Here is a 16,460-nt window from a genome sequence, read left to right as displayed (position 1 = left end):
ATGATGTAATATATGGCCTGATTTATGTGCAAAAAAATAAATAAACAAAAACAAATATGTAAAGTTCTTATATAAAGTTCTTGATTATTTTTATTCTGGAACAGTTGAAATGTTAGATGAATTTGGAGTTATTGCATCTGGTAACCAACTAACCAAAGTCAGATTTGAAGGCGCAAAAAAACTACGTCTCATGTCTCCAACAACATCGGGAAGACTTGACCATTTGAGACCAGTTGTTATTGAGCTGTGGCATCTTAAACAAGATTACTTAGAAGTTTGTATGAATAAAATGTCTTTTTAATTATGGAATGCAGCCATAATTAGTGATGGTTTGGCCAAATATTACCTCAAATAATGGGGTCAGATTTTGTCTTGTCAACGTATATTACAATTCAGTGCTGAATTATTAAGTCGGATAATTTTGGTTGTTATTAAATTGCACTGATTAAATTGACATATGAATAAAAGGAGATTTGGATTAACCAGGGATCAGATAGAAACCCATTGGCAAAAATACAATTATACTTAGGAGATAACTGTATTGTATTTTATGCTCTGACGGCATCAATTGGGGATTTGATGGTCACAAATTAAGTTTACTGGCGACGCGTTAGCGGAGACAGTAAACGGGTATTTGCGACCATCAAATTCCAAATTGATGCCGTCAGAGCTTAAAATACTATATTGTTATCTCCATTCTAATGAAACTGACAGAAAACAACGTAAACACATGTACTATTTAAAATCTGTCACATGCCGCTTGCGCGTAAGTCCCATACCATCAATTGTCAATTGATGCCATGTAAATAAGTGACGTTATCCAATCAAAATGAACGTTACAAACGTTGTTGCATTAGAATTGAAGTTTCATGTTTTCTGTCTAATATGTTCTGTGTACTATTTTTTGTGATTTTGTCTGTTGATCTTTTAAATTTTTAGACATGGCTTTCTAAGTTCATTTTCAACTTATATCTAAATTTCCAATAACAAAATTATTGCTACTAGCACTCCATGTAATAATCCTCTCTCTATCAAGTAAGAAGTGCAAAATATGAGAGTACCAAGTGGAAAAGTATGTTGATTTTCTATAAAATTTCCATATCTTTAGTATTGAATGAACACATGGGTACATAGTCCTCAAACATGATAACATCTTTATTATATATATCTATAGACAAAGACTTTGTTAAGGCATGTATATCAGTTGTAAACTTTTAACGAGGTCAATGCCTTATTATGCTTATATATGGATCTGCATTTTTTTCAACTGTATCATGCAAGAAATTAAAAATGAAATTGAAAATTCAATTTGTTTTAACAACTGCATAGTTTGTTGCATTCTTGTATTATTTTCATCTGTATTAAACATAACATTCTTGAAATCTCATGATAAACTTGCAAATTTTCTTATCTGATGTTGCACTTCCTCTGTGTTTGTTAAGTGTCTCATGATGTCTCAAATCTAAATTTAGCAAGATTTTTTTTACATTGATCAATAATATACATATAATTCGTAACATGGGATCAATATATGAAAAAATAGAAACAAGGCGTCAGATTTGTAAAATAACAGTTGAATCATGTGATTGTCATATCCAATGAAAACAGTATAATGCTACTCAATATCAGAATAATTATATGTTTCCAATTTTATTTGACAGAAAACTTTTAAAGCACTTTACAAGATGGATTCCATGGACAAGTTAGGTACCTTGGCATTTTGGAGAAACAGACTGAAGAAGACTGATGTTAATAGCAAGGTGAAGGGTCACTTCAATTCCCACAGCGAATTTTTTAAATTTATAGTAAGGGAGCTTATTCGAGAACAGGCATTTGAACTCTTTAACATTAATATCGAAAACACTACAGCTTATCCACAAAATATCAGCAAGGCAAGCAGACTTACCAAAGAAAACAAAATGATGGAATTATCAGGTGAAATACTTCATAAATTTGATGTTATGCGTACAGGGGTACCTTCAGAAAGCAATGACGAATTATTTAATTACAGTACAAATTTAACAATTAGGGGATTACACTACCTACAAATGGAGGACACTGTAAAAGAAGGTGACATTTCTAGAATCATTCCAAACCTGAAAGTGTGCATTCCAATTTTTTATGCACATTCTTGCCTTTCAAAATACTTATTTGAATGTGTCGAATATTACATTACTAAAGTAACCTGTTTTCTTTCTCCTTTGGAAAAAATTAGAGTGTTGGAAGGCAGTATGGTGAATTTGAGAGGTGGGCAAGGCAATAACATCGAGGCGGATTTGGTACAGGAGCATTCCGTAAGGAATCAAAAAGAGTTGATCAGGGGTCTGGGCGCCAATAAAACTGAAACGGCTATTTCTGCTGTTACTGCAGCAGCACCAGTTATTTCACAAATATGCAGGAATTTTGATGCTGAACACAACATTGCAAAAAAAGCTTCAAGACATAGTAGAATTATTTCTACAGAGGATATCAAAGTTGTCAGTGAAAGTTTGAGAAAAATGAGACCATTCTCAAATACTAATGATAGAACATGTTCTTTCCCTAATTTACCATGTCAGCCTTCTGCAAATGTAGATATGATTAAAATGGACACTGACTTGAATGTGATGCTAGGTAGGGTGGGCAGAGGATACATATCTGTAGTTAACGAGGAAGATGGAAATCAAACAGCAGACATTGGAATTGATGATGGAGAGGAAGATGATGAAATTCCAGATATTCCTCTTTGATCCAGGTAAATTCAACTTAATGTATGGTATTGATGATATAAAATCACCGTACATTATTGGTGAGCTTCTGCTGTTCGTTGGTGGGGTTGTTGTCCCTTTGACACATCCCTCATTTTAATTTTATTGTCTTGAAATGTTATAATACTAGTAACATGGCTTAGAAACAGGTAGAAGAGGAGGTTGGTCCAACATTTCTATCCTGTTTAAAAAAAAAAAAAAAAAAAAAATCTACTGCAATAACCAAAACTGTTCCAACTAAAAAAAAATTTTTTTTTTTATTTGATGCAAAAAAGATCACATTTGAGCAAACTTATATTCTTTATTGAACTCAATCATCAAATTTCATGAAAACACCATGTCATCCACAAAAACAAGGTGCTATACAGTCAATGCAATGTAACTGCACAAAAATCACAGATGCAATATCTAGATGTAATGAAGTTATTATAGAAGAGATAATGGAATTGCTAAGTCATGGTTTGTTAAATCTTGATTGCAAAAATGTTAATATTTTGTTTTCAGTGTACATTTTTACTAATGATTACTTAGATCTTCAACATAACTTTTCATTAAAAACAATTCAAGCTGTTACTTTTTTATTTAAGGAATGACTGTAATATTTTTTCTGTCTATGAAGAAATAACATAAAAAAATGTGGTGCACACTGAATAACGTGTGTAGCGGGTTATTTAACAGTGTGCACCACATTTTTTATGTTATTTCGAATAGACAGAAAAAATATTACAGTCATTTCTTATAATTAAATTCTAAATTCCATTTTAAACCATTTTAAACGATGAAAAAACGTTGATGACGTCACGGTCACATGACTAAATTATGTGTATGGGCTCATAACAAACTAACATAAGCCAATCAGAAGACACGTTACATCCAAAATTAAGTTATTCAAAGATATGGTTATTTCATTGAATGGTTAAGACAATGAGAAATACAAAAACTGGAGTAATTCATACTGAGCTGCACTTATATGGCAGTTTAGAATATTCATTTAAAAGTATCATTTACATTATATACTGGTATCATTTATATTACATTTTACATATACAAACACAGAGATATATATTACAAATGTGTTGATGAAAATATTTGTTTTTATAATTTCAGTAATAACTCAGTGCAAGATGACCTGCAATATGTAAAAAGAAGTAGTCTTACATGATGAAGAGGCGTAAATACTTGTCATTAACTTATGTAGTTGTTCGCAAGTGACTTATTCAAATGTTACAAATTATTCAGAGTTACCGTAATGAATTACAGTTATATACTATAAATTTAAAATGTCCTGCAGACATCCCTGTACAATCAGTGTAGTCAATTATCCCCTCATGTCTTGTTTAAACTGTAGAACATTGTAGTTATTACTAGTTTTTTTATTTTCTTACTTTTATAGAACATTGATGGATTGTATATTGATTTTTTTATCTGTTACTATTGGACTTATAATGTTATATGTCACAGACATTGATAACAATGCAAATGTAATAATTAGATGTAGATAACTTATTTCCCTTGCCAATTGTCTCCCCTTTCCTCCAAGATATGAATTCTCAAAACAAATGTGAAAAAAATATATTCTATATTTAGTAAAACTATTTAATGTGTATTTCAGGTTTTTTGTAAATTTGTAACCAAATGTTACAAATTTGGAATTATTCTAGAAATGTCACCTCTTTTTTTTTATTTGTCATTTTTTTTTAAGCATCTATTACCCCTATTGTTTCATTACAAATAAACAGTACTCTTAGAGTTACCATTTGATTTTCAAACAGGCCACATTCTTTAAAAGTTTTTAACAGTTAAAGTGATTTATACTTCTAATTTATCAATGTAATATCCCCTAGTCACCTTAAATTTATCAAAATGTATTTACAAGTTCATTTCATCAACTACTCTTACCAACTGACAGTTTTCACACCTACATTGTAATGAACAAAAACTACAACACAAACAACCTTCAGGACTATTACTTGATTTTTTGTATCCAAATATTTCCAAGAGACATTCTCGATAACAGGCCTTATGCCTACAATAGCATAAAATGTCGTCTTGAATTCCTGGTAGGTTTTTTGCTAAGTCCATATTTGTATAGTATAAAGTTGCAGTTGACATTTGACCTCTCCTTCCAGCTCTCCCAATTTCCTGAAGGTAATTTGTTAAACTTCTTGGTGGTTTGCAATGGATAACCTGGGTCACTGAGGGAGGGTCAAAACCCATACCAACTACTGTTGTAGTAAAAACAAGCCTAAAACGAGGTTGAACACTCTATAGATCTGTGATAATACAAGTCAAAACTTCAGTATCTTGATTTGAGTATAGGCAACCAAAAACAGCATTATTTACTGTAATTTTGCTTACTCCACCGAATGCATAATAAGCATAGCTCATAGCAATGTATTCCATTGGCATAAACATTAAAGTTACAGGAAAATTATTTCTCTCAACAAGTAACTGGTCAATTTGACTCTTATAAATGTTTTCTATTTTTTCATAAGAGGTGCCTTTAACCTTTTCACATACTATGAGTTTTAAATTAGTTTTTTCAGGACTTACAGAAATGACTTTAAAATTGCTTATAAGCAACTGCTTGGATAAAGCATTTAAATGTTTTCCTGTTAGTGTTCCACTTAAACATGCTATAGGGACATTGTTGAAGAAAGATTTCAGAACTACTAATTCTGAAAAACTTTTTCTGAATTCTCTTCCCCTGAAAAATAAAAACATGTTTTATATAATGGGTAAAGTGAATAATAAGACTAAAACTAAATAACTTGTTGTTTGTAATATAAGTATATTTAGAAAATAGTGTGAACAGTCTAACTTTAAAATCAATCCTGTGTTACACAAATTATGTTACATTACCGGTATATATTTTATAATCAAAAGCATTTATACTGCTGATGACAGGTACTGTTTTGTACTGATGATTCCATTTAACTGAATGTGATGCTATATAAATTTTACTGAATGTAATGGTACTGAAATTGAATGTAATTCTATTTTAATGAATGTGATGATATTAAGATTTGTTGATACTTCTTTTTAACTTAATGTGATGCTATTTAGATTAAATTGAATACTACATTTGTATCTAAATGTCAAATGAATGTGATTGTATTTAGAATTAATTGAATACTTTTTTTCTGAATGTGATTTGAATTGAATGCAATACTATTCTACAGAATGTGATTTAAATTGAATGCAATACTATTCTACTGAATGTGATGATATTAAGTTTGAATGTAATACTATTTTACTAAATTTGAAGATATTAAGCTTGAATGCAATACTATTCTACTGAATGTGATATTTTAATTGAATGCAATATTATTCTACTGAATGTGAAGATATTAAGCTTGAATGCAATACTATTCTACTGAATGTGATATTTTAATCGAATGCAATACTATTCTACTGAATAGGATTTAAATTGAATTTAATACTATTCTACTGAATGTGATGATATTAAGCTTGAATGCAATACTATTTAATGAATGTGATGGTATTGAGATTTATTGTTCATCCCATGTTTTTAAATGAATCTGACAAGTAATTGTTGGGTTACTGTCAATAAATTTTAATTGAATGTGATGCTCTTAACTAACTTAAGTGTTATGCTTTTTTGATTCAATGTTATTCAGCGTTAATTGAATATGATGTTATTTTGATAGAGTGTCATTCTATTTTGAATGAATATGCTATTTTGATTGTATGAGTGTGATGCTATTTGAATCAATGTAATGTTAATTTGATTGAATGAAATGCTATTATATTGAATGTAATATATTCTGATTGAATGTAATGCTATTTTGATTGCAGGCAATGCTGTTATATTGATTTTAATGCTACATGTATTTTGATTGAATGCAATGTTGTTAAATTGAATGTAATACTTTTTTTTAATAACGATACTATTTTGATTGAATGGGCTGCTGTTTTATTAGAATATAATGCTTTTTAAATTGATTGTGATGCTATATAGATTGAGTGTTATTTTATTATAACTGAATGTGTTGTTTTTTGTTGTTGAATGTGGTGCTTTATTGATTTAAAGTGATAATATTTATTTTAATGAGATACCATTTTGACTGAATATGCTGCTACATTGATGTACATTAATGTGTTGATTTATTGCTTGACTGTGATGTTAAATGTAATAATAGGTATAATATGAAGAATTTTACAATCTGTTTTACATGTTTAAAACATGGTATATTAACTTTATCTAAGAAACTATGTAAATAAATATTGCCCTCAATCATATGAAATGGTATGTGATATAGTGATTATATGAATTCGAAGAAAAAAAATTCTGTGATTGTAATTATTTTTATGTGGTGCATGTATGAATATATTGGTTTTCTATCTGTGACTCTATTTATTTTGATGTTTGTTCAAATATGAATTAATAGTATTTGTACATGTATAAAATAGTGAATAAACAATTATTGTGTACTCAACGTAAATTGTATGATTTAATGTATTGTACCTATAGTAGTCCAGTCTATTTGTGAAACAATTGCTCAGATTGTGGTAAAAGCATAAAATTTTGCAGAGTGTTAGTTGAGGTCTTCACTAACAGTTATAGCTATGGACCCAATTCAGAAAATCAAAATGGCGGCTCGGGCGGCCATTTTGAAATCATGTCCAAAAAATTAATAAAAATTATTATTAAAAATATGAAAAATATATTACTTTACCAATTTTGATAAACTTTCGTATATCTTATGACAAGGAATATCAACTGAGGACTATTGAAGTATTAGGTGGCCATCTTGAATGGTGGCCATTTTGGAAACGTAAATTTCAAATACATCAGTATTTGCTATCCTAAATTGTTTTTTGAATTAATACTAAATTTTATATGCATTTACAACTAGTTTTTCTTATCATTCATTTATATGACTATTGCTATTCATATAGGATATATTCACCAAGTGCTCAAATAAGGCTTGTATATGTTAACAAATAAATGTATTTAAAAAATACGCGTAAATTCTTTTAATTGCAGTTTAGCATGTAGGGCTTAGTTACTTTTTTACCACCAAAAAATGCGTATATACAATATAAGTTATGACCACTGTATGTTGAAAAGGAATAATACATATTTATTATGTCAATGGAGCTGAAAAAATAATAAATAGACTGGAAACAATTCCGTAACGCCAAGTGAGGACACATGAGGATTTACAATGCCAATCAAATACAAAAAGAGCAGACATAGACATTTGAGCTGACAATCAGTCATTTTTGTAAGCATATAACTGTTCCAAGTTGATGAAGGCCATGTAATGGGAGAAACACTCCAGAATCACAAGGTAAAAGGTACTTATCATTTCAAAGCAAATCTTAAGATCAAAACATATTTTGTCAGGAAAAAAAGTCTAAGAAGAGTCACGGATTGAAAATACCAGTAAAATAACCAGCCACGGTTGTGATGAATTAACAAGAACAATATGATTGCAGGATTTTTATTTTCTTTCATTTTGATGAGGTATCTGACTATCATCATTAAGCCTCGACAATTATGATCGACAGTCGAGTATGTGACTGTCACTTGAACTACTAACCATTGTTCTTTTAGCAAGACTCAGTGCTGGAGATTAATATTTCAGGAGCAGATATCATACTAAATGTTTGTTAAAAACTGCATGACAGGGCAATTAGACAGAATTCGAGACTAAGAAAAAAAGTCAAGAATCTGTAATCCATGGAATGGGGCTGCCAAATTGAGAGAAAAAAGTGACGGCTCACACTCTAGAACAGATATTGTTTTAATATTCGAAATTAATGATATTGGTAAATTGTACAGTAAACGTTCTAAGTAAATATGAGTTGTCATGGAAGGAATGATTAATACAATACTTCTGAAAAATTTAATACTAGCTGCCATAGATGATATGCAAGCGCACATGAAAGGTTGCGTCTTTCTTCGGATTCTCAACGAATATGTTGGGGAAGTTCTGAAACACGCCATGTCTTTTAGTCGTGATGATGAAGGCCTCTTAATAGTCAAAGTAACTAGAATAGTTTTTTAAGAGTTAAGCTTGTTACTATAAAAAGGTTCAAGGGACATTCAATGTAGGTTTTTCCAAATGAATCAGTTCCACAATCTTAAAGACATCTTACTCTCTATCTGAGGACTGATAAGTTGCAGTTGTGTCCTTTCAACGACGAGTTGCACAATTGGACTATTATAGCTGAGAAATGGTAGTCTTGTCTGCCACTCAACGATATTTCTTGACTGTGTCTTGATGTTTGGCCATTCTTACTAAGGAAACTTATGTCTGATGAACTGATTCGTGTCAACAGCTGTTATTGAGTGTCCCTGTAAAGTTATTCTTAGTATCAAGCATATATATTTTGCCTGCTATGGCTATGGTCATGCCTTCATTTTTACCCTTTTATTATCACGATTTCATTTGTTAAAAATCAAGAGCACTAATTTATCTTGTATGCTTATAGATATCCTATGACAGCTACATTTCAATTTTGTTAACTGCGTTGTATCAGTTCTTCTTTCCATGATAACTCCAAGATCTTCCAGGCGTGATCTGCAAGCTTGGAGATTGGTACAATACTTCTTCCAGACCGTGTGCCGTCAATGTATTTCATTATTTAGGAAAGCACAACTCCAAGGATAAAAGATTCCTGGCTTTCTTTCTGTGTCTTTTATTCTGCCTATTTGCTATGTTGTCAAGTTTCATCGATCATCAAGCACGATACGATACGACCAGCTCTTACTTTGGCTAAGGGAATATGTCTTGTAGTACAAGCTAGTGCACAGTCGTGCCCTATTTTTGTCGATTTGAAAATGTCGATGTATCATGGAGATCTTCAGATACATCACCACAGAAAAAAATCATTGCAGTCATTGTTCTTTTTGATCCAGTTCCACTTTACAGTGTCTGTTTTCTTATTGTTTCCTTTCAATTGGCAACTTATCTTCAACATCAGAAGTATGTTTTACTATTTGCTGAGGTCTGAAAATTTGTTTGACATGATTTGTGCCATTTTGCCTTGTGATTCTGGAGTGCTTCTGCAGTTCCATAGCCCACATTCAACTGTTTCGATTTGAGCGAAAAGAAAACCAATTTAGACCCAACATCTTCGTACGCTTGCATCAAAAGAGTGATTGCCAGATCAAATGTCTATGACTGTTCTGTTTGTATCTTCTTGGCATTGCAAAACCTTACATGTCCTCTATTGCCGTTTCACACATTCCTTCCAGTCGAAATGCCCATTATGTTTTTCTTATATCTCATTCCAGTGTTTTCGAAATCTACAATTTTGATCTTTTCCAAAAAAACAAACTTTCGGTCATAAATTATATAATATATATGTAATTTCTGTTTTAAAAAGTTACTTAGGCAAACGTGTAAGTAACAGAAATTTTGATACTGATATCGTTATTTTGTAAACATGTGCATGCCTTATCTGACCTCTTTGTGAATATCCAATATAAATTAGTAAAAAACGTATGAATGCAAACAGTGAAGTAATAAGATTAGCGAATAATTATATATTGGAAATTCATGTTTTCAAAATGGCCATCATTCAAGATGGCTAACAAAAAATCAATATATATGAAGTCCTCGGATGACAGTCCTTGTCAATTGTGATGAATATACCATATGACTATATAATAATTTCCTGTAGCAAGCGCTTAACTTATAAGTCAAAGTGAACACGGTTACTAAGGAAATGCAAATGTGTAAAGGCAGTATTAAGTTGTTCTACTCTATGATGATGTGGAGGACAATGTGATAGAATATGATAAACAGAGTGTGGTTTAACAAAACATGTACATGTACATTTCATTTATTGTTAGATATTTTTAACGTCAATTAAGAACATTTGAGCAGTTGATGTTCTTATAACATTACTTGTATGATATAAAATTCATTATGTCTGCAATCAAGGTTTTGAAAGTTGTTTCAAATGAACAATATCAACAAAACGAATTATTCAGTAATCAGCCAATTTGCTGACAGCTAGGTATACAAATATTTTCTTGCTTTATTTCTATGTATAAAATAAAATTCTCCTGTTATTTTATGTCGAACAAGCGGTTGCATGAATATTGCTTTCAGAGTAATAGTTCATTTTATGATCCCCTTCGTGTCTGCGTTTTAATGCTTTTGTACACAAAACAGAAGAATAACTTGGGGGAGTGGGAAAGGATAGCTTTTTGTCCTGTTTATATAGCTCAAACAAATGCATTTGTATTTATCTTCCATAATGCATTTTTTTTTTATTATATCGAATAATGACTATATAGTTTGGCTTAAAAAAATTCAAGATGGCCGCCATTCAATATGGGGTAATATTTCCAAAACTTTTGTTCTACAAGACAATTTGATTCAGCACTGTTATTCTATCAACCAGATTTCATGTCAATGTCTTCTCTAATATTATTTTCATGATTTTCTATTATTAATCTATTGAGATCAAACGGCCGCCATCTTAAAATGGCCGCCGCTTCCGCCAATATCGATTTTTAGATTGGGTCCATAGCTAAAAATGTTGTCCATGACATATACTACTACTATGCCTAATTTCATGCTTTTACCACAATCTGAGCAATTTTGTCAAAAATCTTCACAAATCGACTGGACTATAGATACTGTAACAAGTTATATATCTGTTAAAAAAAAAACTTGTGCAAATACATATGATTAAAATAGGGTGGTTGGAAAACCTCTTGTTAACAACATTGAAAATTTCTATAACAAACCAAGTTGAGTTAACTTTCAAAACTTTGAAATTACAACAACTGAAACACTTAAGAAACCAAAGTATGTTCCAAAAACTAATAAAATTGTTTTCCTTGTTCAAAGAGAAGTTATGAAAGGCTCAAGTTAACAACTTTTTGTTATTATAAAAAAAAAAACATTTTGACATTTCAAATTGAGTTATTTCCCTTAGTCCATAATGTTACCTTAAAATTTCTTCTGTGTAAACATGCCAACCAGGCTATAAATCAGTAATAAATCGAAAAGATTAATGTATTCCACTTGAAATTGAATTAAATTAATTTTGTTAAATTATCAGAGTTCTGATAAGAGTGATTTTATGGCTACTGGTAATCTGTACTGCAATAGTGTGCATAAACATGATAAAACTACAAAATAACTAACAAATAACATTTTAACTTTCAATAACAATTTCAGAAATTATACAAAATACAAAAGCCTTTAAAAAAATCTAATGTTCAACAATGGAAACTTCTGAATTACCAGTCATCAATTTTGTGACATTCATCAATGACAATTGCGCCAACTTTTCCCTCTAATGCTTGTAACAATTTAACACCATTTTCTGCAACTAACAGTCCCTCAGGGTGTGTCAGAATGATACTGGCACTAAGTGATTCCTGTATGACTATATTATATACATAGATAAGTAATTTGTTCAGTTTGAGAAGTAAGGGCTTGACCTCAAAGGGATTCGATCCCATGCATCACGCAACCCTTCAATGTACATCAATGCCAATATCCATTTAAAAATGAAGATAAAGGCACCAATATGAGGAGAATCTTTTTCACTTTTGAGTATTTAATATTTCTTAAATAATACAGTAATAAATGTGAAAATTTTCTTAGTTTCTCAGACAGTTGATTTCTCATTAATCAAGTTAATGTTTCATTTCGGCAGAAAAAGATAAACCTCAATTATAATAAAGAGGTCTTTCCCATACTGAACTTATTACAGAAAATAAACTCAAATTATTAAAGTTATTTTAACATTCACATTCAGAAAATTTGCTAATAATGAAAACATTATAAAATAATTCCTTCTTATTCAGAATCAGGTATTGTTTAGAAACAAATGCAAAAAAGTATATGTTGCCTTCTTGATGTTATTGTTTTATGCTACATTTTGTATACTGTTTGGTTGCTATTCATCATGTACATATTGATAATACCATGAATACATACCATTTTCACAGCTGTCTTTGTTGTTCTCAATGATCTGGCACTTCTGGCTAAGCTGAACAACCTTGACATTAATCTTGTTCAACTTTTTACATTGATCTTCCATAATGGCATTTAGAGGAGACACCACCAATACCTTATTCTGCACTCTTCCAAGGTCTTCAAATATTTCTTTAAAAAATATAAACATTCAGAGATATACAAATGCAAGTAATATTTTTTGTATGTAGAATCTGTTGGCCGTTTACATGAACTAACCCCATTGTAAAAAATCTATAGAGCTTAATCATTATTATTATTCAGAAGCATACATTTTAGTAGCCTAGAGCCCCTATCAAATATATGTGAGCTGTAGTCATATTTTTTATTTATCATATTGATCATGTTGATGATTCAAAATAAAATTTGCTTAGTTTCAAGATGTCCCCAAAATTGCTTGGTCTTGTGTAAGAGAGGTTGGCCGAATCGCTAAAATACCAGAGATAATAAAATTCCAACAAATCAAAAATGAACTGAAAATACAATGGCTAAAAACATGAAATGCAAAATTGACAAACAACAGTTACATGTACAATGTATATCCAAAACACAAGATAGAACCTACATTGTACACAGAACACCATCCTAACAATACTGGTGGTGATCTAAGGTGCCCAGGAAAGGTAAGCAAATCCTGCTCCACATATGGCATCCAATGTGGTTATACTTGGATACAAACAAAAATATGGAAACAATTATTCAGTATACATGTATCTATCAAATCGTGTTACAGGAAGCACTCTTATACAGTTAGGTGTGTACATGTATTTTCCCATTTTGGCGCCTGTGGATTTTTGAAATAAGAGAGCAAGTGTGGAATAAAATTCTTGTTTGGATATATAGCTGAGGATTAATTTATATGAACATCAAGATTATGTAATGTATGTAATAGAGGCTGTTTCCTGTATGTCAGTCAGTATTTGCATATATCCATACCAAACATTGGTCCAGCATATATTGTAACGTTCTTTTTCAATTTTTTTGGGGGAACAAACTTTGTGATTATACACGATATTAAGAAAAATAATGAGGCGAAATAGACCCATTTTTTATTTGATCATGTCATAAGGTAGATTACTGTCAAGAGTTTCTGAAAAGGAAATGCTCAAAGGCATTGTAATTTTAGTTCAGTTCAAAATTAAAATTTTATGGGGGATATGTGACATTTTCACCCCCTTTTCGCAATATTCCATGGTAAATAAATGCAGAATGTTGCCATGAATACACATAGAGAAATTATTTTTCACCATTTTAACTTTTGAAAATCTTTGGAAGATACTTATTACATACATGTACATATGCACATGTATAAGCTTTCGGGTCGATCCGTCCCACGTCGATCCAGGCCCTCAAAATTTTTTTTTATAAGGATAAGGAATAAAAATAAAGATATATATTAATTGTAATTCATAAATGATTATGATTTATAATATACAACCCCAGCCAGGATTTGATTGAATTAAGTGATTACAAGTGGCATTACCTTAGTTCACAATCATCAGACAATTGTTGAATAAACAAACCAATTATAGACTAATGATTTCGTTTATATATACTGTTCAAATTGTCACAAATTCCTCCATATAGTGAATATAGTTTATTCATATTTTATTATGGGGCCGGATCGACTTGGGCCGGATCGACTTTGGGCCGGATTGACTTGAGGCCGGATCGGTTTGGGGCCGGAACGACCGGATACCCATGTATAACACAAACAGCTAGGTTAATGTATTAGAAAGCCAGGAATAGAGAATGATAAAACATTTTGTGGTTCAATTTTAATTTTATTTTCTTACGGTGAATAGTGGAGTGCTACCATTATATAACTAAACCACAAATTAACAGGTTAGGAACAACTCTTCATATATATATACTTCTTATATTTAGGGGTACATTTCAATTTTGTTGTAAAAACCCATTTTTGTTACAAAAGGGCACACATCTGTATTTTTGAAGATAAAATAGCTTTGCCAGACCTCACAATTATTTGAACTCATCTACATTGAATGTTTCCACATTTAAGTTATTTTTTTCTTTTTAATATTATAAATGATCACTTGCAGACTTGGCCCTTGTCTGAGCCGAGGGACAGTGACTGATTTCAGGCCTGAGCGATTCTTTTTGTTAGGTGGTGTTGCGAACCCGATTTAGGACTGGACAAATATTTAAAAGAGCCGTCAAGATCGAATTATAATAAAAGTTATAGTGTACAAAAATATATATTTTCACGATGTTTCATTGTTTGATTAGTTGATGGAATTAATATACTCACTGGGCAACAAATGGAATATTATACTCTTTCCAAACCCAACAGGCAGATTGACTATAATATTATTTCCCTGGAGAATGTTTTCTATGGAGGAAATTTGTTCATGTTTCAGTGTCAACTGTGGATACAGCTGACACTGTACGTTCCGTATCGTCTCTGTAACATCCATGTTGGACAAGGGTCAAATAAGTATACATACACCAAAATATATCTCCAGTTAGTCCAAATAATTATGACGTCTTGAAAGGCTATTATAATTTTTTTCTTTGACGGTCGATGTAAGGCGTCAAAGAAAAAAATTATAATAGCCTTTCAAGACGTCATAATTATTTGGACTAATCTCCAGTTTAAAATATCATTTTCTAAAAATTACTGCTAGTTTATATTGTAGTCTTTAAAATCTGTATTCAATTATTAATATAGTATAAAATTCCATACAAATAAAAACAATTTGAACATTTTTTTTTTTTTCAAGAATGTTGAAAAAAACCTACGCTAGATATAATATTCGATCTGAAAAACACCCGCTCCAGACGTCCTGAAAGTGTATTTTCTTTTTACAGTCAATTCTCAGTTTAATAATTGATCCACAGCGGGCATTGATATATTATTCAGACCCTCCCTATTACATAAACCCTGTGACTGCCGTGGATAGTAAACTTGAAAATGATATCAGACAGAAAATACACTTTATTCGTAGTAAATGCATTTGTTTCAAAATAAAAATAAAAACACAAACCGGAGGTCTAATCTGACTTAAGGTGGTATGGGAGTCTAAAATAAAAATGATAGAATTTGTTCATACTTTGTCAAAATGTAGTATCTATTGAAACATGATCAAAAATATTATAAAAATGAAAGGTCACCGTGCATTTTCTCAAGCTACAGGTTGAGACAAAATGACAAATTTTGTATGGATTATACAGGAAAACACACAATTTTGTGAATAAAAACTAAACAAAATGATAGAATTGTAAAATAAATTAGGAAAAGATTGCTTTCAGACAATGCTTTGAGAATATCAAAAGAAAAGATAGGGTCACCGTACGTTTTTTCCGGCTAAAAGACAAAATAGGAAAATTTCATGTAGAGTCCTTCAGAAAATGCACTGTTATAGAGTTACCTCCCCTTAAAATGCCAATTTGAAAAATATTCAAAAATAACCAAAATTAATCTACACTTGTAAAAATATTAATATTTCTAAGTTATATTCTTATAAATTGGTTCTTTTAAATGAAAATTCACATTAAATTCTGCATTCCTGCATCAAATTTTGCTAATTTGATAGAAAATATGGACCTTAGATTCTCTGTTTTTTACAATCCAAGATGGCGAAAGACACCCATACCACCTTAAATTTCGTCCAATGACGGATATAAGACAGAAAATACACTGTATTCGTAGTATTAATGTATGTTCAAAGTATACAGAAAAACGCAAACCGGAAGTCTAATCTGACTTAAAATT

Source organism: Mytilus galloprovincialis, chromosome 5 (assembly GCF_965363235.1).
Source record: "Mytilus galloprovincialis chromosome 5, xbMytGall1.hap1.1, whole genome shotgun sequence".
NCBI lineage: Eukaryota > Metazoa > Mollusca > Bivalvia > Mytilida > Mytilidae > Mytilus > Mytilus galloprovincialis.
The sequence above is the reverse complement of the archived record's forward strand: the minus strand, read 5'-3'. Positions refer to the sequence as shown.